Source organism: Terrapene carolina, unplaced genomic scaffold, assembly GCF_002925995.2.
Source record: "Terrapene carolina triunguis isolate 2854851 unplaced genomic scaffold, T_m_triunguis-2.0 Scaffold130, whole genome shotgun sequence".
Classification (NCBI taxonomy): domain Eukaryota; kingdom Metazoa; phylum Chordata; order Testudines; family Emydidae; genus Terrapene; species Terrapene triunguis.
In genome coordinates, this window is record NW_020664481.1 from 34,174,662 (window position 1) to 34,201,483 (window position 26,822).

The window sequence follows — 26,822 nt, forward strand, 5'->3', positions numbered from 1 at the left end:
TAGGAAATCCATTTTCAGTTCTCCTTTTACGTAACAGTTGTAATGCCCTTTAAGAGCCCTCAATTTTTGCCATATTCTCTTCTCCAGTTGCACTAGGCTCTCGCTGCAATAAAAGCCTGTTTACAGAGAACTAGTGCTGATCTGTGAAGTGCTTCTAGGCAAACATTACAGGTCAAGAGTGTGTGTTTCGACAGCATTGGCAGTATTCTCAAATAATAATATGATGGTTTCTGAATGTTTCATTACAAGAGTTCTTTACCCAAAGTGCAGATACCTTTTTAATATCAAGCTGACTGCAGATATCTGAAGAATGAGAACAAGGAGGAAGGTTGGGTTATTCTTCCCAATAGCCCTGATTCTCCACTTCCCTGCACCTTGTGTAGTCAGGTACCCAGGTGCAGAATGCCCTCAGTGCTGAGCTACTGAAGAATTCTGGCTTAGTAGATCTCTACACACTCTACACAGGTGTAAGACTGTCAGGTCCTTTTATGCCAAGTGAGTTGTCCTGTAATATCAGTGAACCAAGGAATAATATTTTTTTCCCTGCACACTCTCTTCTCCCTTTGACCCCTTTTTCTCCAATCCTGGCTTACAGCCAACATTCAATTCCTCTGTTCCAAATCCCACAATCATGTGGGGTTCCCTCCCAGTTTCCCCTCTCAGCTGTGCCATTTGCCTTGTCAAACATCCCCACCCTTTCTCGCTCATTGAATCCCAGGCATGCTATCTCTGTGGTTCAGCTGCAGCCATTGACTCCCTCAGTCCCTCCATTTGCTCTTCTTTCTCCACTACTTCAAATACAAGCTCCTAAAAGGCCCCCTATATAACTCAGCCCTCCCAACATACCTGCTCTTGTATCTTATTGTGTCACCCCGACCCACCGCCTCTCTGCTCCACTAATGTTGACCGCTTTGATCACCCATTTGTCTTTTGTCATCTTCTCCATAAGCACCGTCACACGTTTTTCTATGCTGTGCCTTGTGAATAGAACACCTTCTGCTGTCCTCTTCAGGGTCCATTTCTATTACCATCTCTATAAACTGACAACTAACAGCTAGGCAAGTGGCCAGCAGAAATGACTGATCATTAATAGATCTTATTTATTTATAGCCTTTAGACAAGTGTTCAACCTGCAAGTTGTAACCACATGTTCCTGTCACTATTACCCTCTTCTCCTTCCCGCATTTTCTCCTTTTGTTTGTATAGCTATCTGTTATGTCTTGTCTGAACTGAGATTGAGGGATAGAGCTTGTTCCCTTACTCTGTGTTTGTACAGCATGTGGCCCAAGGAGTGCTGGTCTGCTTGAGACCTCTAGGCACTAGTGTAATATCAATAAATAATAATTCTCCCCTCTCCACCTTCACCCACTCCTCCATGGAGAAGAAAAACATGTATATCAAAATCCTAATCTGGCTGTGTCCTGCTGTGTAACAATATATAAACAGTCATAAATAGATTAGTGCATGCTCTCAGTAAATAAAACATCATTAGATATTGCTTCCTGATGTAGCAGTTTTTCAAATAGATAAACTTGTGCATCAGATCTGGACATTTTAATGTTTATTATTTCCACATCAGTGAACAAGAGTGGGTTGACATTATATTTCAAGTAAGGGCTGGCAGAGGTCAGCAGAATAATGGAGTGGCTTGTAAGTCAGTATTGGGGGTTTTTTTTTTTTTTATTTGATTTTTTTTTTTAAATTGTTTGAAAAATGCTCATTTTAAAATTGATGAACATTTTTTTTTATAAAGTGATTTCTTAATTTAGATCTCTCTCTCTCCCACCCCCTCTCCGGTTTGTCTATATGAGATAACTTTACCAAAAAACCTTCCAAAATCTACAAAACATTAATAATGTTACACTTGGATTACTTTTAAATTAATCTTAGAAGCCATAATAACTTGTTACCAGTGCCTTACAATAGCCTGAGTTACTTTATAAACTGCCAAAGAAACAAATGCTCATCTGATGGGATGCTCACCTGTATTTGTAATATATATTTCTTTAGAGTGGACACATTTAAAAAGCTCATTCTAGTTCTACAGATGTTACTGGTTCTAGTGGTACTACTCATTTTAAGTACAGTGGGGAATATTTCTGAAGCCTGTATTATCTCTGAAACCAGGAAGAATTTACGAAGTGCCCCCCTCTACTTCCCCATATGTGACTCTAGCAGAAGAGCCTGCTTTCTTTGTAACTCTACCAATAAATTACCTACCATATGAGGATTATGGTGATGAACAATTGACCTATTATGTAACAGGATCTAGTAAAAGGAAATCTTTACATTGACTTCTCTTTCTTTAATATCCTTTTTAAGAAACTGAATTTTAAAATAAATCCCAGTTACATGTGTCATCATGAGGCACCATATGCAGTGCCATTAGTCGTCATAGTATGATCTACACAGTTACATAGTGGGGGAAAAAAATTCACAATCTCCATTGGCCTTAAGTCCTACTTAAAGTTAATACCAGACTAAAGCTCTAATATTCCCCTTTGCCTGTGAATGAAATGTGAGCCCAGACTCCACGTTAGAAGCATTCGGCATCTTCGCAGCTCCATCGTTATCGAAGTACATTTCACCTTTATCTATGTGGCTGCTAATTAGAATAGCAAATGAAGTACAATAAAGAGATGCCTATTAAAATAGCTAAGTGGGTAGATGTCTCTTTCGGAGATAAAATTAGTCCTGTTGCTCAATACTTTTTTAGCCAATGTCCCAGTTGTGTCCAGACATATCTTCCAAAGCCAGTTGGCAATGAGTATAGATATCAATCAAACTGAAGGGAAGACATGCCAACAGAATTGGTGGTTTTGTACACATTCATTTTTCCCCCTCCCCAATATGGATTGTTTCCTTGTACAGAATAATTGTTTACCTGTAAATTGTATTCAGGTGTGGATGGCTCAGGAATTGGTAATGGGACCATGGAGCTTTTCACCAAAATTGTCATCAGAACTGGTCTGACCTTGGTCAATAGTCAATGTCATTTGAAATCAGAAGACTGGTTGGTCACCTGTGTGAAATGAGGGGGAACTCTGAGGTAGGTGTAGAGAACAACTCACAGCCTTGTTGGCAGTTTCCGTAGAAAGGCATAAGAATGATGAAGCAGGGAGCCTGCTACCCTCTTCCCCAGGACAGATATCTCCTTCCAGAACATCCCTTTTGTAGATGAATAGCACTCAGCCTGAAGGGCTATCAAACTGGCGCTTTCAGCAGCTGAAATTAACATTGATGTACTACATCTACAATGGGCCTCATTCTATTTTATAGTGAAGCCAATGGGGTCTCACTGGTATAAAGTAGGTGTGAGAGGAGAATTGGGCCATAAGTCTCTAAGACATGGGGTTTTATTTAAATTCACATTGTGCCAACAAGCCTAGGTTTGGGATAGGTACGTGCAGTAGGCCAATTTTTGCCTTAGTGTATATAACTCCCATTGCAATCAACACACTAAAGAAAAACTTGTTTTTATAGCCTGAGTTTTGCCAAGTGACAATAAATATGGCTAGAAAAAGAAAGATTCCAGTAGCCAGTAAGCTTGCAAAATCAATACATCTTCCCTGGTGGTCAATTTATTTTGCATATACTTTGTACGTGGAGTATTGGGAGTGAACAACCAGATTGTTTGTTTGTGGTTTACTGGCCAGATGCACAAATGGACTTAAGGGTTTTGATGCTAAGTGTCACAGCACTTAACTTTTAGGTGCCTAGAAAATCACAGGAACAACACTGCAATCCACAAAGCCTGAGTTAGACTCCTAGGTGCCCTTTACAGTAGAATTGTGGGAGAGAGGCACCTATGAATGCAATCCACAAAAAGCCATTGCACTAGGCGGGGAGCGGACTAAGCTAGCTAATGGAAGATGCCAATGATGGGGTGTGCCATGAGCCCCACCCCTCTCTCGGAGATAGGGACCGATCTCTATTAGCAATTTATGACTGCAAACCAGCTGCCTGGAGTTTGGTGTCTTAGCTGCCTAAGGTATTGCTTGTGGGAATGAGTTAGGCACATGCCTTGCTTCATGCAAAATGTCGGGGAAGGAGATGCTGCTCCTGCCCACCTTATAACCTTTATCCTGGTGGTTAAAGCCCTTGTGTGGAACGTGGGAGCCAGGTTCAATTCATCCCTCTGCTGAAGGGGAAGAGAGGATTTGAACAGAGGTCTCCCCGTTTCGTGTGCTCTAACCACTGAACTATGAGCAATTCAGTCTCTCCAGCTAAAGCTGTTCCACTCTGGTGAATAATGACAGACTCAATGGAGCAGAGGGACTGGACCCAGGGTCTCCCCGTCCCAGGTGGGGGTTCTAACAACTGGGTGATTTTTGAAGTATTTATCCCCAGTGGAACAGTAATTGGTACCACCACCAGTCATCTTCTCCAGACAGACTTTGAATGGGACCCAGTCTGATAGGCAGCCTCTGAGCATGCCTACCGGATTTGGCCCTGCATGTGACTTAGGTGCCCAATATCCATCTTCCCTGGGTTTGTGGATTATTCTGGGCTGAGGTGGGAGATGGGTATCTGCACTCCTAGAGTGAGGCAGCAGAAGCAGAAAGTTTTACCCTGAAAACCTAGATGCCGACTGAGTTTTGGAGAGTTTTTGGGGATCGCAGTGGAGTCTAAAACAGACTTTAGGCAACAACGTCTCAGGTTTAGGGGTCTAAGTCTGGGGTTTATGTGCCTACATTCCTTTTGTGGATCAAGGCCCAAGTGCTTAGTAGTCAGGGATGAAGCAGGAAGCTCCATTCAATGGAGCTATGACAATTTACACCAGCTCACTGCCCCCATGAGCCCCTGCTGAAAAGAAAGCTCTTCCTTGAGTAGCTGCCTTGATTGAATACGAGGATTTGGATCTTTAGGCAGAAGAGAGAAAGAGTTAAGGCATTTTTATGGAAGGGAAAAGGAGAAAGTATAAAAGTTTCGATACTATTTATATATTAATCAAAATTCTTTTAGAGCTTACCTCAGCCTTTCAGAATCTTTTTAATTTGCTGTAGGTCTGTATGCCAAGCAGACTGCAGCTTCACCCTCTACTATATTTGCTTATTATATAATTTTGAAATACTTCTACAAATGCTTACCTATCACTAAAAAGCTGTAGGGTGCATGAAAAGAGTGTAACAAGAAATTCATAGATTTTTAAGGCTACAGGGACCATTAGACTAGTCTGATCTTGACCTACCACACTTACGAGCAGCACCATTAGTGTTAGGGGCTAAACTTTTTGTAATGATGACATTGGCAGTCATTTTCAAGAGCAGGTATGTGATCAATTTGAAACAAGTGTGTGTGTGTGTGTGTGTGTGTGTGTGTGTGTGTGTGGAAAATCCACTGCCAGAAGCACTTTATACATGTTTCGAAGCCATTTTAACACACATTAGACATACATATACAATAATAAAGCTCCCATCGGTGTATTATGTGGGCCTTCTGTATGATTAAAAATACATTAGATCTTTCTAGAAGACATAATTTTCCCACTTTCTAAGCAGACTTTTCCAGGGATAATGATTGTTTCCCAACATGTTGGGGTATAGTTTAGGGAAGGCTGTTTTTTAAAGAGGTGAATGTTGTTGTGATATCTATATGTGATGAAATTCACTTAAGAAATATTTGGATGAACTTGCAAGCAAATTTGTCCCATAATTGGTTCAGTCTACTAGCTCTACTTAGCTTTACTTAGATTTTGAACATCCTGAACCATACTCTTTTAAAAATATCCATTTGTCTCCCCTTATGTTTTCCTAAAAATGTATTTCTGCCATTTCAGAAAATATTGAGGGGACTTTCTGAACACAGAGCTCCTGTATGTGGTTTATATCAAACATCTGTTTTACCTGCAGATAAGTGATATTTTTAGCTCTTTAAGGTTAGTCCGATAACGTTGGCTTGCTGTAGAGAACCCTCAAGCAAACTAGTGAGAGAGTTGCTCCTGATTGCTTTCCTGTTATGTAGCAATTTGTCAAATATCATAAGCAAATATACAATTATTTTAAATTGTTTTTTGAAGGACTTCAATTTCTAGGATGGGAAAATTGCTTATGGCCTTGATTTAGCAATGCACTTATGCACATGCTTAACTTTAAGCATGTGCATAAGGCCATTTCAATGTACTAAAGCACTTAATTGCATTGTCCCATTTAAGCATGTGCTTAAGTTCCATTGAAGCCAATGGGCCTTAAGCACACACTTGAGTGCTTTGCTGAATCTGGGCCTTTAAGTAAGTCAAAAGGTCCTTCCTGCACATGACCCAGCTTGCTATCAGGAATACAGCACTACAGAGTATTGCTTGCTTAGTCCCTAGTCCTGCACCTAGTTCTGCGTGGGTGCGGGAGTCTGCTTTTGTGGGATTCATTGTAGAATAAGGGCCTAAAGCATGGAGCTGTTTCATTATAAAGTGGCTTATCATCCATCTCTGTCAGGTCTTTAGCAATTCAGTTTGCTTTTCAAAGTTTTAAAAATGGTTCATGGTAATAGAGGAAATAAGTGAGAGAGTATACATGAGACCACTCCTTTGCAGGAATTCTGCCTGTACTGTACCCTTTAGCATAGGTAAGATTTTTAAGCTTTGTGTCATTTATAGCAGAGAATGTAATATTTGGAACAGAGAGCTTTTAAGGAGGCTTGTGATAACGTGTTTTCAATCAAATCCTGTTTTTATAAGGTACACATCCTGCAAACGCACATAATACAGTGTGACCCTTAATTCATTGCTATCAAGAGAATTGAATTTGTACAGCCCAAAAGAAAAATGATTCATGGATTGCACAGCAATTGTCTATGCACACCTGAGAGGAATTGGCAAAAACAAACAAAAAGATTATTTTTAGTAGTCAGTGCATGTACAACAAATAATAATGGGCTAAAATTGAAGAAAAGAAAAAAGTAGGCTAAATAGGAGGAAGTACTTTATCAGATGGTGTAATTGGCCTCAGTTATAATCTTCCAGAAGAGGTGGTAGCAATATCAATGGTGTTATGCAAGGCAAGATGAGAGAACAAATTAATAGGGATTCCGCAATGACTGTTCATGCTATCCTGAAGCTTATGCAGAGAGATGACCAAAGGGGTCCTTCCCACTGCTAATGTCGCTTAGAACAGCCATGCCTTATCACCTACTGAACTTAAAATACACTGTTTATATGCATGCTTTCAGCCAGTGCTAAGGGCAATACTGCATAGTAAAGATAGCTTTCTAGCCCAAGACAAGTCCTGGTTTTGCATCAGTCAATGCAAATCAGTTTGTTTTATTACAGGCTCTGTTTAGCAGACATGGGGGATGGAAAAGAGGCAGTTTGTACTATTTAGTGATAAAGTATATTGGTATTTCATAAAGAGAGAGGCTAGATAAAGTGCCATTACACAGGCTGTCTGCCACATTAATTACTGGGGTACACTTTAAATCCCTTTCCCAATACTCCTCTGAGAGTTCGCTAAGTGGTTCTTACTAAAGCATTAGGAAATTCTGAAGTATTTGAGTATCAGACAATGCTTGTGTGCAATGAAAATAATACATAATGCTGCATTTAGCAGAAATTATATATAACACTAAGTGCCTGAATATTTCTTAATAAATAGCTGGGAATGGACCTGAAGAAGAGCTCTCTGTAAGCTTGAAAGTTTTTCTCTCTCTCATCAACAGAAGTTGGTCCAATAAAGATATTACCTCACCCACCTTTTGTCCCTCTACTACCCTGGGACCAACACGGCTACAATAATATTACATACATTATTAGATGGCTGTCACACAGCCATACTTAATTCTGATGCAATAGCTCAATTATGGTAGATGTTACATAGAATCAGCTACCTAAATACAAAGAAGCCATAAAGTATCAGCAAAAGAAACCTCATGGAAGTAATTAAAAACAAGGACTCTGTACATTAGGGAAGTAGCCTAGAGACAGGGTGGTGGGTTACATTGTTGGTGTTGTGGTAGAAACTAAAGACTCAGGTTGGGGCCCCAATGGGCCGGGCGCTATACAGATACAGATAAACACAGTCCCTACTCCAGTGAGCTTATGCTCTTAAATGACCAAGTGGGCCTCTTCTATCTCACTTTTCTGTGACTATCATGCACTTTTAGGGCCTGCTTCTGCCACAAGGCCCTCCCCTGCAGAGCTCAGTGTTGGGTCATGGACTCAGGTTTCCATGATGCAGGAAGCCTTTCAATTAAGAATGCAACTGCTTACACGTGCTGCTCATTAGCAATACCTTAAGCACACCTGTGCTGTTAAAGGCCCTGAACAGGGGGAGGGAGGGCTGCCACTAAGAACCACTTCTTCAGTGTTGCTGTTACAAGAGGTAGATGAGGAAAGAGGAGTAATGTTTAGTTGCTGTGTGATGGGATGAACAGGCTTTAATGGTCCTGTTTTGGAAGAGGAGAGAAGCTGAGACAACTTGCTGTCCTGTAGAGAAGCGAAAGAAGAAAATGTTTCTTCACAAGTAAGTTTGACCCCATGTTCTGAATTGATTGTTCCCACATGCTCTGTGCATGTAGAAACAATCACAATTCCATGTGTCTAGGGGGATGTATCTATCCAGAGACACATCAAATATGTTCTCTACCAGTGCAACTCCACTCGTTAGCTGTAGTATAGACAGGGCACAAATGACTTTACCAGCAGGGTTAGAAAATAGGGTAAAAATACCTGCACACTCCGGGTGCTGTAGCACCCATTGCTTCTACCACCAAGGTAGAGCTATATGACCAATTTTTCATTGTGGATACAGTCATGGTGTCTGGAAGGTCCTTGTGATGGCTGACCACTCCTTATTTTAAAGTTTATGGGTTCAAGTCTGTTCCTACAGAAGTGAATGAGAGTTTTGCCATTGATTCTAATGTGAACAAGAAGAGGACCTATATTTACTGTTTGCCTTCATTCTACAGTCTTGTGTTGACATCTTTCCTATATAACCTTCCTCTCTCTTGCAATCTAATAGGAGCTGTGCATTTCCCTGAAAGAACACGAGTTTGTTTACTCATGCAGTTCTCCATGTTTCTACTTTAGCTAAGGAGTAGTTCCATGTTCTGTTTCTGTAACGCGGTTCAGCAGAATAAGTTTGTTTAGCAAAGCCCAGATTGGTTGGTGTGGTGTGTGTCTTTTTTTTTTTTTTTTTTTTTTTACCCCTCCGGGTGACTATATTGCTCACTGGCCTCAGTAAACCAAGCATGTCCTACTAAAACTTGCTAAATGATTGTTTGTGGTGTTGGACAAAACCATTGTTCCAAATACTTCATTGGAATGTGTGAGAAGAGACCATGTACAATAAATCTGAACTAGAGTGACAGTGAATTTCTGATTCTATTAGAAGTTGTACAAGTGCTTATTGCATTCACTCCTTTGGTGTTTCAAAGTTCTTAATTGTCTTTTCCCAAAGCCCACCGAATATATCCTTTTGGGTTTTGATCTATACATTTTATCAAGCCATAAGGGTAATGTGAACTCACTGATTGCTTTGACAATTGGTTTAAAAAAAACTACCAAAGAGAAACAGCCCTTGATAATTGCCTGATTCATGGATCATCCCATTGCTATTCATGCAGTGAGTTTTTACATATAAAGATGTTCTAGTGTGATTTACTATGGCTAATAATACCATAGAACAAGCTGCTGAACTGCATTATTTAACATCCTTTTCATAAAAGTTTATTCTGCCCTGTTATATTTTTGCTCTCCTATTACTAAGATAGAAACAGTCGGCAGATTGTGGATTGCTACCTTCCTTATTCTCCAGTGCTTTTTGCCTTGATAGCGTATATTGCATTTTTTTTAAACTAGATTTCGCTACAGGTTGTACATGTAATAACACCCATTTCTCCACCCCCATTTCTCTTATGTAGGCCTTTAGCAATGTGAATCCTAATTGTACTGGGATCAAATTATTTTGCAGTCATTAGCCCAATCAGAGAGGAATCTGATTCATTTATTTTAGACTCAGTAAACATGATTTAAGGTCATGATTATCCAGAGTTTATTTCTTCACTCAGCACTACTGAAGTATTCTGCCCTTCCAGCCAAAGCCTTTCAAGATGGAGAGGAAGAGTAGAATATAATTTATATGTTGTCCTGAAGTAAAAATCAGATGTTTCTGTCAATTCTTGCTCCCCAGATTTTACAAACTCTGTAAATTAAGTGCAATAGATGCTGTTGCTGCCTGCCTGCTTCTGACAAGGAAGTCAGAATTGATGGACATCAGTATGCCACTGGGAACTTAACATGAATTGAAGCTCTGGTGACTAATCCATTACTTTGTCCTGCTTCATGGATCCTGACTTAATAGGCATTCCGACAATAGGAAATTCATTCATGCAGATGTGGCCAAAGCTCCCATTAAGATCAAAGTAATCAAATTTATTTTCTTGATCTGTTGGGTACACTGCAGGCTCAGAATTACCCATCTAAGTTGACTACTGTCTGAGAAATAAAATCATGAGCGTGCACCATTATTAAAGCTGCCAGGTCTTATCCTGGCGTAAAACAAGACACTGCTTTATTGACCTTACAAATGAACATGTAGGCATTCTTTCTTATGTGTACTTAGTTTATAAACACTTTAAATTGAGCACGCAAGACAACCTGCAGCCCAGGCTTGTCACTGACTGTAGGCTCTGGAAACTGCCTGCATTTTCTCAGTCTGCCTTTTTGCATGGAAGTGGGGGTATGATGTATTTACTTGGAAAAGCTAGAAGAGAGGCACTTAATCCCAACTCATTTGCTGAGTTAATTGTAATCCAACTATGTGCAAAATGTGCTGAGATAGTGTGGTAGTGGAAGCCTCATAGACGTATGTACATATAATTGTTGAATCTGAGCAGCCTTAAAGTGGATTGCTTAATCACTGAGTGGCACTACTAGTGTTAGTGTAAATCAGATGTAACTCCATTGGCAGGCTTATACTGGGCTAGCAAATAGCCTTTCTCTACCTGTTTGGGGGGTGGGTGGGGGTGTGTGTGTAAATAATCTTAACACTACATTGAAGGACAGGTAGATGGCATTTCTAAATCTATTGCTCCTTTTTTATTAGTTTCATGCCAACATCACATCTTAGTGAAGGCCTTTTTTTTTTTTTTTAAGGTGAAACATTTTGATGAATCTTAGTTTAGGCTAAACTTTCAATTGCTCATTTTAGGGCTCTCTATTGTTAAATGGAGATATGCAATGTTAAGAGTGTATTAGGTTTTAGGGGGTGGAGGGTGATTCAGCAATCAAGTGGGGATTCAAGATATTTGCAATATTGTACTAAAGTTTGATGAAGTTTTATAAGAGCAGAACCAGAAATAATGCTGCTTCTGTTTTAAACTGAAATAGTAACTTGCAGTGATCACACCAATGTGGGGCTACGCATTCAATATTGTGCAGAACAGTCTGAGCTATCATTTCAGTCGCCGTCTCACATTTCACAGGTTTTATAGGAGAATAAATTAGTAATGTTCAAACCAGTAGAACTAGGTTTCATCTCAAAGATGATACCATATTTATAACGATAAAGCTGGGTTTTCCAAGGCACCTTAGAGATTTAGCACCCAACTCCCCTTGACTTTCAGTGAGATTTGGGTTTCTAACTCTCTTAGGTGCCTTTGAAAATCCCAGCTGAAGGGTATGTCTTCACTACAGAATTAACTTGAGTGCTCAGCCCCTGGGTTAGCCAACCCAAGGTGTGAGCAGCCACACTGCAAATGCACGTCCCAGTTACGGGGCATGTCTCTACTGTAATCAGGGTGGGTGATTTGCAGCTCATGCAGATGTGTAGTGCAGAATATCCTACATATGGGTGAAATCATTGGCAAAAGTCCCAGACTTTAATAGGCCAAGGATATAATCTACTGGGGAAGAGAGGGAAGGTGTTTTTTTAGGGGGGGGGGAGAAGGGCAGTAGGGTGTGTGTATTATGTCATTAAATGGTTCATCAAATGTTGGCATAAGCTTGTTGGCATGAAAGATGCATGCTAATTGTATTAAAACAGGGCAAATAGTATTAAGTACATAGAAAGTATCCAGAATGCATATAAACCAGTAAATCTGCCTCATTTTCTTATTAATGTAATTTTCATAATTGAAATATTACTCATTACCACAATCTTCCTTTCATAGATTGATACATTCTAAGGCCAGAAGGGACCATTGTGATCCTCAGTCTGAAATGTATAACACAAGACATAGGACTTCTCTGAATTTATTCCTGTTTTGAAGGGTTACTAGTCTTAACCCTGTCATTACACAGGCTTTAAGTACACTTGTGCATACAGCTCTCAACCATAAAGCTTTGTTAAAATAGATTTGTCCACATAATATACAGAACTGTAACTTGGATAAGGTCACCTACAAAAGGACGTGTGCCTCCTTTGCTTCTTTAAGATGGTCTATTATAAATATTTTATTTATTAACTATTAATTATTTAAGATATGGATTTTTCCCCCCACACCTTAGAAATATCAGGAAATGTCAAGTCTGGTTTTCCTGGATTTTATTGTGGTGTGAGCTCTCACTTTAACAAAGGCTTCCTGTATTCCAAACACCTGGCAGTCATTGGAGTTAACAAAAGCAAAGCAAAAATGGGAAAAACCTCTTTGTTCCGTTATTCAGCTTTTCCCTCTGACTCTTGTAATATCATATTACTAGTTCTCCAGTCTTCCCGACTAGGCAAAATCTGGGTTTCTAATATGGAAAAACAAGCATATCTATTGTAAACACTTTAGGCCTTCTTCATGATATGCAAGGAAGCAAGGAGGAGCACAATTGTTAAATATTTATATACTCCTAAGGGTCTAGATCAGTAGCTCTCAACCTTTCCAGGCTACTGTAGCCTTTGGGGGTATGCAAGACAAATCAGATTTCTGAAGTCTCACTTCACTTAAACTACTGGCTTACAAAATCAGACCTATAAAGACAAAAGTGTCACAGCACAATATTACTGAAAAATTGCTTATTTTCTCATTTTTTACCATATAATTATAAAATAAATCAATTGGAATATAAACGTACTTACATTTCAGTGTATAGTGCATACACAATGACTAGTTTATACTGTTCAGTATAAACTTTTAGTTTGGACTGACTTCGCTAGTGCTTTTTATGTAGCCTGTTGTAAAACTGGGCAAATATCTAGATGTACTCCCTGGAAGACCTGTGTGTTGAGAACCACTGATCTAGACTGTAGTCACTGCCCTGCATTGGGGAAAGAGCAGATGTCCGCCACCACAATAGTATACCAGGCAGATTTAAAAAGGGGCCTTAAAGAGTTAGGGTAACCCATCAGCTAGAAACATTTCATTGCTACCACATTTTGGCACTCACCTGGTGGTCATCACCAGGGTGGATATAGTTGCTGAAAGTGGTGCACTTTTTCTATCTCATGTAATGTTTCAACATTATTGGGCATCCAATCTAAAAAAAAAAAAATCACAAAAAGGATCATAACTCATAGAAACCTAATCTAATTTTGACCAAAACTGGCAGAAAGCATCTAAATACAATTGATAATGCAACTATGTACTCAAAATAGTACTGTTTTAGAAAGTTTAGGAAATATTTAGCCCCAGATGATGTTTTGAATGCATTTTCCTGTACTTGTTTGCCTTAGCTTAAAGAAAAGTCTGTAGCTCGTTTGCGCCCTAAGGTCTAATATGGTTAAGGTACTGACATTAATTTCTAAAAGTACTTATTGTTTTCATAGAACGTAACTATGTGGACTGTGGCATAAGTAATCTTAATTTGCCTGTATGGTGAAATGCTCCCACATTCAGAAACTGGTCTCTTCAGGTGAGAGATCAGGACAACATAATATCACCTTGAGGAAATTTGCAATGTAGACATATTTACAAATATAGCAGTTACTCCAATTATTTTCATCCAGAATGTAACCTAGTTTAGCAAAGTGTGCAAGTCAGAAGTAAATGGGACAAGGGACCACCATGGCCTTTGTCAGAAGGTAGCTCAGCTGACTAATATCACCAATACAAATGGTCTTAGTCACAGTGCTTAGTGTAACCCAAATGTTTTCTGGTGTGTGCATGTATTATGATGGCATAGTCATGGTACGACAGTTCATCATTCTTAACCTAAACTGATAACACCCTAAACTGTCTTCTAATAAGAAGGGCTCTTTTTTTCTCACCAGTGACTTGATTTTAAAGTTAATGAAAACCCTAACCATGGTGTGGGTTTTGTTTTGTTCTTTTGTTCACTAATTATTACATCAGCAAGATTAATTTAAGTGTCTTGTATGCAGCTGGATCCTATAGCACTAATCAACATGTGGACTTTATTCTCAATGGAGAGTCTGAGGTTGGGAAATCAAAGTGTGTGAAAAGTTTGCAATACAGTAGGTGGGCCACAAGTACAGTGGCTCATCCTAGATTATAGAAAAACTGAATTTAATACACCAGCAGTTGTACTGTAGATGTTGAAAACATTTACCTCTTGAGGTCCATGCCAGTTCTACATTTCTATGATTACATACAGTAACAAATTCTTTGGTTAGAATTTTGTATGAAATGAGGTCCCGTCGTTGTGACCACTATAGTTCACTTACCTGTCCAAATCTGAGAGTGAAAAGAGCAATATTAGTTCACTAAACTGTATCAAAGTAAATTGATAATATACCCTTAGTTTATAAACAGTTTTGATTATGAACACTTCAATATAAGGAGACATGTAGTTTGTTTTGTGGTTTCTTGGTTACAACACCAAACTGCTCAGAAACATTATGCACTGTTGCAAGGAAACTTTAAATCCTTATTTCAAGCCGTCTCTGTGTAAAAAGAGTTGACTACACAATTGCCTTATTTCAGATTAAATTGTGTGTGTGGGGGGGGGGGGTCTCGTTTTTAATAGTATGGAGATATTCTGATGCAAGACTTGTATGACTGCCTCCCCCAGGATATCCCTAAAATGAAATAGCTCGATCTTTGGGCTTGTCTCCAAGGGGACATCCAGGAAGATTAATCCAAATTAACGAAAGGTGCGAGTTTGAAGTGTATTGGTTAAACAGTATTAAACCCTTGTGTGAACACTCTCATTCAGAATTAAAGGGGTCTTTAGCTTAATTCAGAAAGTGGGTAGCCTATTGACATTTACAAATGGGTCCTGAGCCTGAAAAGATTGAGAACCACTGTCCTATATGGAGTCAATTGAGGTCCAGGGCACCTTGCTGGAGGTTCAGAGGACCTCTTGGTGACCCTTTGAGTATTAGCTCTTCATAAAGAGTTAAAAGTATTTTTTTTCTTCCCTCTTGTGTAACTTCTGATATGATTTTCCTTCTTCCCCTTAAAAGTTTTCCTTAGTCACTTGCTGTTTAAACAAATGATCCTACGTGGTATGTGGCTGGCAGTTTTATTAGCAGTGTTATGAGCTTGATGAAAACTTGATATGGATTAAAGTCTCATACAAACTGATCTGTGAATGAGTCCTTCATTTAACCTAGTTGTAAGAGACCGTTAAGGGATCACACCTAAAATGAAGCCTAAAAGTCTGCACAGAAACTAGCACCATGTGGCTAGTGTGACCAGGTTGGCTGGGGGTGGGGAAGCAGAACATACAGAAACTGAGGGGGGAGAGAGAGAGAGACACGCAGAGGCACAAAGCAAGAAAGCCGAGCAGTAGCCTGACAAAAGCTAGATAGAGAGAGCTTTTGGATCTGTTGGTTAAAGAGGCTTAGGTCTGTAAGCTAAGAAACTGCTCCTTTTGGTTTTGGTTCCTCCTGCATTCTGAAGAGCAGAACTTTGTCCATTCCTTGTAAATAAACAATATTGCCTTTAAGAAATACCAGTCTCCAACAATTTCTGCTTGAATTGGAACATCCCCAGAGCACAAAGGATTAATTTCTTTAAATTACCCATTTATCTTCTTCCATTCTCATTTTTATTTACTTTCAAGCCATCATCTGATTCTGATGACCATGTTATTCCTCTCTAATGCCTGAAGAGCTTTAAATGCCTGCCTGTTTGGCATAGTCCTAAATTGGCTTGGATTATGTTTATTCAACATGCAGCAATATATTTAATGGGATGGCATTTGTTCTCCTGCTAGAATAATTAGTTGCTATTCCAAAATAGTCTCTTTTTGAGCCCGGTGACTTCAAGCTTGACTACTCATTGGTATATTGATTTTCATTTCTTTGCCGCTATCACACAGATCTGTTAGTCAGCAAAACCAGCAGTTTGACTGTGCTATTATGGTATTGAAAAAGGCATGTTAGATTCCATTTTCCTCACTAAACCTCAACAAAACAGAGGTTGTATGATTAGATCTTCCCATCAGAGCAAAGTCACTTCACCGTTTTGATCTAGTTTTAGATGGATGTAACTGTTTTGTATAGTACACTTTTTTAAAAAAAATTGTTTTTCTTTCTTCCCAATGAACTATTTCATTTGAACATCTCTGTATTATGGCCACTTATCACATCTAAAATAGAATCCACAAACTGACGGTGGATTCTTTCTGTGCCTCAAGCTCATTCATGCTTTCATATCTTCCCATGCTTGTTAGCTTGTCAAACAGACTAACTGCCAGGCCACAACAGCTGGAAAAACTCATGGTGGTCAAGTATCTGCACACATTATTTCACAAATTCTAATGTCACTACATTGCTGACTCACAAATTAATAGCAGAATTTTGCTGTTGACCGGCAAGCCCCTTCATGGTCACAAACTGGATTTAATTTTAAGACACTTCACCCTTAGCACTTATCAAAAAGAGAGAGAGAGAGAGATTTGCAAGTTCCAATTACAAAACAGCATAAACTGAATGGCAGAACAAATGCTTATTTGGAGACTCTGGGTCTTTCATTACATTAAATATTGTAGAGTATTCTGTTGGGTGAGCAAAGTGAGGTCTTACAGACAGACAAACTTCATTTACTTGAGTGTAACATAAATATGCCTCCAGTCAATTCCAAAATTCTGTTCTAGGCATCAATGGCCGGAACCCTGTAGAAAATGAAAACCAGAAAAGACAAAAAGGGGGGGAATAGGGAACACACGGCGCACCTGGCAACTGGTTTGCAGAGCCACCAGCTTCAGCCATTTCTGTAGTTGTCTATAGATCAAAGAACTGGATGATAGCAGCCATTAACATCTTCCAGCATAACATCCCCCATTTTAGTTCTGCTCACAGTTAAGTATTGCTACCCTGAAAGACTTCTCCCATAGACCGACAGAATAAATGAGAGCGGTGGGCAGATGTGGATGCACACAGAGCCCCAGCATGTGGCGGAGAAGGGAATGGGAGGCACACACAGAGCCCTTAGAATGGGGGAATGGGTTGGGAGATTTCAGGGAATCCCTGGAATGGAAGAGTGGCACACAGAGTTTGGGGGGCAGAGGTGGATAGAAGGATTCAAGGAGTGGATGTGGAGTGGTTGGCCTACAGAAGCAACAAAGTTTGTGACCCTCTAGTTTTACCTGTTAGCCCATGCTTATGCAGATGCATGCATGAAAACGTAAACACATTTACATGCCTAACTCTGTCAAAATTTCCATGGGTGCCTGCTTATTCATTGCAGCTGTCTGCATAATTTGGGCAGGTAACTGACTGGTTCTGAGATCCTAAAACAAACTCTCACTGAGTTCAGTGTGAGTTTGAGTAAGGTCTGACATCTAATGTCAAGAATCTGACTTATATGGTAACTTTGGAATTACAGATGTACAGGCTTGGCCATGATTAGCTATCTAACTCTATTAATACCTGTGTAGAACCCCACATGTACAGAACAGATTAATATCTTTATATATTGGAAAAAAATACACCACTGATCAAGCTTTGTCTGTAGAACTGGCAGTGCTCCATGAATTGGTTCGTAGCCTCTTCCTACATCTCCAGTCATTACAATGTTCTGAATTGTTTTAGGTGCTTCCTGCACAATTTCTGATGTAACCTGACCGTCTCTCAGATCTACCTGGCTGCTTTGGGCTGTCCATTCAGCAGCCCATGCCATTTTGACAGTCTTGTGCTTTGTTTCAAGTGAGCACTATCTGTAGGTATTGAATTAAAATGTGATATCATTTATTTGTGTACTTTACCACAAGTGTTAGGGTTCTTACGCAGGGTGCCCAATGGCTAAGCCATTCCGTGCTGATCTGGTCCTCTTTCGTCTACTTTTCATGTCTTCTCCCTCCATGTCACTCTTATCATTTCTCCGTTCTCCTGGCTTCTCCGGGGCATTTTCTCAGATGCTTTTCTCCCTTTAAGTTTCTTTTCTGAATATTCCTTAGTATAACAAAGCTGACCCAATTCCTTGGATGTTACTACTCAGCCTTGTAAGTTCTCTTCCTTTCACCCCCTTCAGTGTGGCTCTAGTTCCTTAACTCCCTGATGTGATTAGATAGTACAGTGATTGGCACCATAATACCAAAGCTCAGTCTGAGTTCACTGATGCTTGCAAGCTAAAAGTGGCACTTCAATGTCTCTCCCAGGTTTCCTTGCAGCCTCTGATATTAAAACACTGTGTGATTTTAATTAGTAACCAATCAAGATGGTTTTACCATTAACCAATTAAGTTATCAACTTGCACTAAGTTACTCACTTATTTGCTGAGAGAATAATATAAATAGTAAATGAAACAATGAATTCACACTACTGTGGCTTTTTGGGGTAATGTTGGTCACTAATTTGGCTCCTGAACCACTGAGGTCTAAGTATCCCTGCCCAAGATCAATCTCTGCTCTCTTCTGCTCTTGTTCCTTTAATGGCTCTTCAGTACTATTGTGTTGCCTTGTGTGTCTCAGTCAGCTCCTATTAGGGTGACCAGATGCCCCGATTTTATAGGGACAGTCCTGCTATTTGGGGCTTTGTCTTATATAGGTGTCTATGGCCCCCACTGTCCTGATTTTTTCACACTTGCTGTCTGGTCATCCTATCTCATACTGGCACCATCATGTCATCTGCCCTTTTTGGACCCCAGTGGCCATTTCTCCCATCTTCTCTCACAAATGGATATTTGCTTCCTACAGATGCTTGTTTTCTTAAAAATACATTTGTCCTTCACTGCACTGAGAACTTGTTCATTCTCAATAACTAGCTCTGAGTTCTGAACCTAGTGATCATCCTAGCTAGCAAAATTGTTTGGTTAAAAGTAATGTTGTTTTTGTTATGTTTACATTAATGCACTTGTCTCAATATAGGCTAGCAATGAAAACCTATGAGCAGTTTGAACATTTTTAATTTTCAGACTAATATAGAAAAAACAAGACTTGCCTCAAGTTGGCATAGTTTTTTGTGCATTCACAACCCTTCTTCTTCCTCTTAGAATCAACGGAGAATGAGAACTAAATTATCCATTTGTATGCTATCACAAAAAGTAGCGCTTAGAGTCTGGATAAGCTAAGTCATTGATTAGTTACAGGGAATTTGGACCATATGTTTACCTTTATATACAAAGAAGTGGCTACACCAATTTAATTTGTGGGGTGCAAAATTGCTTCTGAGCAGCAAGCTTAAATGTCAAATTTTCAGCATACAGATTATAAAATGGTCAGGTCATCAATCTCAGAAATGGGGCTTTATAATGGAAACTCTGAGTGACAGATCCTTACTTACAGTATTTAAATGTACCTATATAATGGAGTTGAGGCTTATAGTAGAAAACTGTTGTCTAACTCACTGAAAAAAATGAACTGCGAGGAAATCCTTAAACTTCAAGGGACAATAGCGCAGAAAGAAATGCTAAATGAAATTCTACTATGTAAATTGTATGTGACGCATAGGCTCTCAGAACAAAAAAAAAAGCACATGGAAGATGACTAGGGAAGATTCATATATATGCATCTAAGTGACATATATTTATTTGTACTTTAACATAGGATTGAAGAGAGAGAGGGGGAAAAAGGAATTTATTATACACTCAAGGGTGTAAGACATCCAGGCTGATTAGTAAATCTTTATTCAGAAAAGGGAGGTCTAAAATTAGACTAGAACATTGGTCACAGATTTCACTTAGGTTGACATTGACTGGAAAAACAAATGTAGAATGACCGAGACTACGTGTTATGGAAATATAACGTGACTTTTTTTCAGTAGCTTACAAAGCAACTGTCAGACCTAGTGACTTTTCCATCCTGAGTCTGAAGCATCAGGGAGCTTCTCTGGTCATGGTCACTGTGGTCTTTGAATTTTTCAGATCTTGTATAAGAGATCATTCAGCTGTCTCGGATATCTGCAACAAGCAGCCATTTGCAATGGGCAAAACATGGAGAGAACTGCGAGGCATTAATTGACCATACCAACTGCTTGAGGAGGATGACCTGCTATAGGAAAATGAAACTTTTTAAATGTGATGAATTGGAGGCTTTCTAGATCTTTTCAAATGAATAGAACATATATTGATATCTACAAGAGATTCCTGTGTGCAATAGACCATGGAAAAGTAGTATGCACGTCCAGAGCAGGAAAACGGAGACAGGGAACGATTGGGGTTGAAACCAAGCACCAATAAGCAAGTCCTGTGGAGTCCTGAATACCAAACTTAAGCCTTTCCTGCAGTCTGATGCTTACATTCAAGGTGCCCAATGTATGAACATTTTGTGCCTGATATCACCTAATATGACGGTTACCTTGGCACTTTCATAATTTTGTAGATGTTAACGTTATAGTACAGTAAACTGGTTTCGCATTTTTCCCCTATATGAGGATAGCTCGTCATCTTATTCCAACAGTCCTGGAAGGAAACAACCCATGTAATGTGGCCAGTGCACATAGTCTCTCACATGCTTTAGCAGGACAGTATTTTGCACATACCTATGGCTTTTGGGGAGAAGCGTGGAGAAGGAGACAGTCTCCCTGAAATTACAGTGCCCCAGAGCAACAGTTTGAAGTAATTTTGTTTGATCTGCCAGAGTTCTGGCAAAATGAACCCTTGACTGCTGTGAGCTTTTTACTATTTCCCGTGCTAGCCTCGTGCAAAAGCATCCCCACCATAATCTTCTCTAGCTGCTTTTTTCTATCCTCTTCCTCTCTCCACATTGAACACTAAGCTCTCTCTAGTCTGCATTCACAAAGGTGATGGGGCACTCTGATTTCCTCCCTCTCTCTCAGCCTGTTTCTTTGGCCCCAGTCCCACAGCTGGATGGATTCATGCAGGGCAGGCCTATGAGCCTGCATTGAGTCAATGAAAGTTGGTGAGATTTCCCACCTGTGTAAATTGTCTACATGCAAAATTGGGGCCTGATGTCTCCACTGCTTTGAATTTTTTAGTGTTCACTCACTTAGCCCATATGGATGTCCTTAAATGCATTCATTGTAGATCTCTTTAGCTTCCCCTCTACCATCTCTTCCACCCCTGATTCTGCTCCTTATGCACACAATCTTTCACTGCCCTTGTAATAAAGCTCACTCAGATTAATGGGCCATCAGAGCTTTTTTTTTAAAAAAAAAGTGAAATATTGTAACTGTCTTATAAGATCCAGAGTTTGTGCCATGCCCAAGTATGTGCTGAAGCAAGAGTAAAAACTGTAGAACTCTTGTGCTGCTTATACACAGAGCTGGTAGTGCTGCCTATTATTAAGTTTGCTCAACAATTCCCATAATAAGACCCATTTTCAGTTGCTTACAGCGGTTTTCACTGAAATTTTCCATGCTGGATGTCTGCGTCAAGCCAACTTTTTCAGAAAGTTTCAGGAAAATCAGTTTAGCTATTTCTGAGAGTGAGACTAGTGGCAAATGTTGTTTTGCCAATGATTAAAAAATTCTTACAATTCTTTCTTTGTTGAGAAACTGTAGCAGCTTTTGAAGAGGGCATTGAAGTTTGGCAAAGAGGCTTGAATTGGTGCTATTTGCTGGGAAAACAACCAAATCTGGGCAAATTATAAATCTTTGAAAAATCTGTTTTGTATGTGCTCAGTAGAGACTTGCTAGCATTTGGCAGCTCCGTTCTGAAAGATTCCATTTGTACAAATCATGTTCCAGTCCAGGGCCAAAAAAAGCTGAGCAGGACTTTCCTTGTAATTGCTGCTCCCAGCTACCGGGCGCCACTGTGGTGCTAGGTACAAGACGCTTCTGCACTGTCAATCTTAATTCTGGAGTTTCCTAACTTTGAGTGCTTGACTTTGCAACCTTAATGTCCTTTTGACCTTTTTGCGGTGCATGCATGTGCACATGCAGACTTTCCTAGTGTGCAAGCAAATGGTCCGTCTTTGGAAGACATGCGGTGGTGGTGGTGGTGGTGGTGGTGGTCTAGCTATTTCTCTGTTTGGAAGCGGTTCCTGGGATAGAGTCACTTTCTGGGAACTGGTATGTGCCTGTATTGAAAAGGTTGGAAGAGAGGATTGCCTTTGTGAACTTTTTGACTGCATCTGTCCCAGGACTGGTGCATATGTATAAAAACAGGCAAGTTCTATCCAGACTACAGGTCAGTGATTTCTGGCAAGGCCACAGACCTCTATCGTTCAGCAGAGGGGCAACACTTACATCAGAAGAGGGGCAGCTATATACTAATTCACAGTAGTCTCTTGAAAATACTTCAGTTTTTTTAACTTATCAGCTCCATATTTAGCAATATTAGATTAAACCATAAAAAAACCTGATTCTGTGCATGAATACTATTTGATAATTCATGTTCCAATAGCATCCAGAATGTTTAGGCACTGTCTACGCATGCATTAAGATGCAATACTTCCCCCAGGGAGCTTACAATCATGCTTGTACAAAGCCCCACTGACTTCCATAGCTGCATGCAGGCAAGATTGTGGGTCATGTAATAATAAATGTTTTGTCTCTTTAATGTTACTGTGTATTTTCATCTTTACTTTCTGTTTCATGAAGTAAATGAGAAAATCTTCAGAAAACATAATCTAATTAATCTAAGTGCATTTGGATGCCTATTTAAAATTCACCTGTCCTGGATTTTCCATTTATCATGATTATGACTGAACAACCAAACTGAGAAAGGTGCTGCTTTTTCATTTAATACAAAATGATGATTTATTACCCTGAATGTTTCTAGTAATGGTTTAGATCTAATGGACATTTCTGCATGACAAATCATTCATCCTCAGAGTAAAATTAGACATGTTGTTCTTTCATGTAGAACACTTCACAGTAATTCATGGGATATAGAAATCTTGTATCATTAAGTAATTGCCCACAGCACTTACTGCATATAGCAATTTGAAGTATATATGCAAATATTAATATGTAAATGTAATGTAGTTTGGAAAATCACTTTCCTGTTTATAACATTATGTAAATAAATGTACAGTTTGACCTAGGCAGTTAGCAAACTACATTTTCTTTCACACTTACAAACTCATGGTCACAGACCTTAAATAAGAAATTGTGTGTGTGTGTGTGTGTGTGTGTGTGTGTGTACACACTAATGTGTATTCATACTAGGGCTCTTCTCCCATCTACTGTATATACATACGTAATTATCACAAACTTGTATAGGATGGACGTATACAAAAAGGAGACTAACACTGAAACGTACAAATTCCCCGGAGTACTGCATTGTCAGGGGAATGGATAACATGGCCATATTCATGGTGTTGTGTGTTAATGTGGATGATTCTACAATTAGCCTTAAGCACCTTTAAATGGAGGAGATTCCTCCAGAGAGGTTTGTTCCAATAATCCAGTCTGAATAACATACTGGAATGAAGAATCCTAAGGCATGGATTTTGACATCTGAAACACATGGCTGAACTCTTATTAAACAAAAAGAAGAGTTTCCAGAAAGGTATATTCTATCCTTAACTTCCAGAGAGCTCTCTACAAGAGCTCTTCTTAGTTAATTCTCAAAACAGTTAATCATCAGTTTTAGGCCCTGGTCCTACTCCTGTTTAAGATAATGACACATCTCCCATGACCTACAAGGAAAAGTTTTTTTTTTTTTTTAAACTGAGCAAGTTTAGTGTTGAGAAAAGAAGACTGAGCAGGGACCTGATAAGTCTTAAAATATATTAAAGGCTGTTATAAAGAAAAAGATGATTAGATGTTCTCCATGCCCACTGAAGGCAGGACAAGAAGCTTAATCTGCAGTTTAGGTTAGATATTTCTAACTAGAAGAATAGTTAACTCCTGGAATTGGTTACTGAGGGAGGTTGTGGAATCCCAATCATTAGAGGGTATTAAGAACTGGTTAGACAAACACCTGTCAGGGATGGTCTAAGTATAATTGATCATGCCTCACCATGGGGTGGAGGGGTGGATGAAGGGAAGATGAACTAGATGTTCTACTTTTCTGTGATTCAGTGGGGCCCATAGGGCTCTATTCAACTTTCACTGAAGTCAGTGGAAGAGTTTCCATAGATGGAAATGGGAGTTGGCTTGGCCCCTTTTATTTAATATAGATGCATCCTGTAACAATTGCAATAATATATCAGCTTTTGTCTGTTTCCAGGCTCTTCTAGTCAATAGGGAAATTCCAGGCACCTAGTGTTCTAATAAATCCATGTGTAATAGACTGAGATAATTAATTCTATAGTTGCAGGATTTGAACATTGTGCAAACCACAGTTCTAACACTAGGCCTGATTTTCTTCACTTCTTTGCACTCTGTGCTGTCATTTACACATGTGCAAAGTAGTAGTAAGTATTTATGGTAATATCCAAAGTCCTGGGGCCCCATTGTATTAGGTGCTGTAGGGCTGAAGAGTTTACCCGTTACAAACACAAACAGACGAAGGTTAGGGGATGGGGATACAACATCTTAGCAAATGAATCTGGTGAAGAATTTGCCCAGGTATGTTAGTTACAAGGATTTTTTTTTCAAGTTGGAGAATAGAGGTGGGGAGAAAAGGAGCAGGAAAAGGAAAGGAGGAATAATCACAACTAGTCCACCCTTTTGTAGGCATCTTGGCAAAGGTGGAGCTGATGAGTAGTAGAGGGAAACAATCAAGTGACATAGGGAGGGGTGGGTGATTAAGAAGATACCGTGAGAGGGAGGGAAAAGGGAGGAGAAAAGAGACAAGGCAAAGAGGAGCTATTGGAGAGCATGGCTAGGTGAGAACACTCAGAAAATTGAATTATGTTAAGTGGAGGTGAAATGCTACCACATCAGAATGACATGGTGTTATTCCCACTTAGTCACCCCCTGCTCGGGTTATCAGTGAAGTCTGGACCTTAAGACCTTCAGAACTAAAAACATGAGCCTCTATTGCTTGAGCCCAAGTGGTAATGTCCCTTATCGGGGAGATATAATAGACTCTTCTCCTCCTATATGGACCAGCTACCAGAAGGGATAAAGACCAACACTTTGTAGAGTAGGTTACATTTGCACAGTTGTCATAACTGATATGAATATACAATTTATGAACTCTGATGTGAAAAAATGCCCTTTCAATTCTTGGTATGTGTTTTACGTAAATCAGATGATTTAAGTGACTGGATTAATTCTATGGCATTAATTCTGGCATGTCTGAACATGGAACTCTATTTGGATCTAAGTAAAAGAAATCCAACACCATGTAATATTTTTACTTCCAAAGACCTAGATAGCAGAAATTAACCAAAATGCTTTAATAGTTATCCTTTTCAATAGTCCCCTCCATCACCCAATCAGCACTTCCAAGACCATGAAACCATTTGGGTAACTGTCTTATAAGAGTAAAGTTTTAAACAATATCACTGTGAAATGTCTCCAGGTATGATGAATAAATATTAGGTGCTTGCAGTGTGTTTTCTAGTAAATTGTGCTGTATTGCAACTATTTTGTCTGGTTTTTAGCTGACAAGTATGTCAGTTTCAGGTGTTCAAATCTACAGGTACTTTGTAGTTTTATGGCTAATGAGAGTCAGTGACAATGTTCTATTGGGATGCATTTGGCTTCAGTTTTTGTATTTAATTCTTGTATAGTTTTTAGGTTGTAACACAGCCAGAAGTTAGGGCAGTGGACCTTTCTAACTGAGCATTTATGGACTACCCATTGCTATAGTATTGTGGGCTCATAACACACACAACAATAATATATTTAAGACAAGTATTTGGGAGAAGGGATGGGAATCCATTTTAAAAGACGTGCTTGTAAGAGTCTTGGTTCTTTTGCGGTAAAACAGCTTAGCGTTCTGACAGATCAAAATTCTTGTGTGTGTAAGGTGGAGGGTCTTTGCCCTCAACACCTACATGAAGATCATCAGGTGCAGCCTAATTAATCAAAAAATAACTATCATTTTATGTGATCAGTCCACACTTATCAGAACCAGTTATTTTCCTGTTTTGCAAACTTAACTCACCTCCCCCAGTTTTGTCAGTTCAGGCTAGCAGGCATATCTTTATTCTCTGGTTGCATTTTCTCCTTTGATAGTCTACTAATTTCTGCCCCCAACCTCTGACTGCTGCTATAGCAGTTTCTCCTGTGATGAGACTGGCTTCAAATTGACACATTTATTTGCCTTTTGGTTTTGGAGCTTTTAGGGTCCAATTGGATCACCTTTTGGGAGGCTTTTTTCACAAGTATGAGGGCTAGAAACTTATTTATTTTTTTTTTTTAATAAAAATAAAACCTGAGATTCTCATCTTACTGCTTGTTTCCTGGGACTCTAAGAAACACCAAATATTGCAAGATTCATAATAAAATTTTTGAGAGTTGGCAAACTTCAGTTGTGATTCTAAACCTCAAGTAATGTACCTCTGGGCTTGCCGCATCAGTTATGAAAGTAAAAAAAAATTGCTTGAGCCCCAGTAGCTCTTTCATTCCAAATTAAGCACTGCTGCTCCATGACAGTAGGTGAAGGTCCCAGCCATAGCAGTGCTGATGAATAGAGAGTTTCAGAAGCTGATACAGTAAAAATACATTTTAAGAAAATTGAACTTTTTACTAGCACAACACTACTGTATGCACAGGGAGGGAGAACTGAATGATAGTCCTGTGCAGTAACATGAA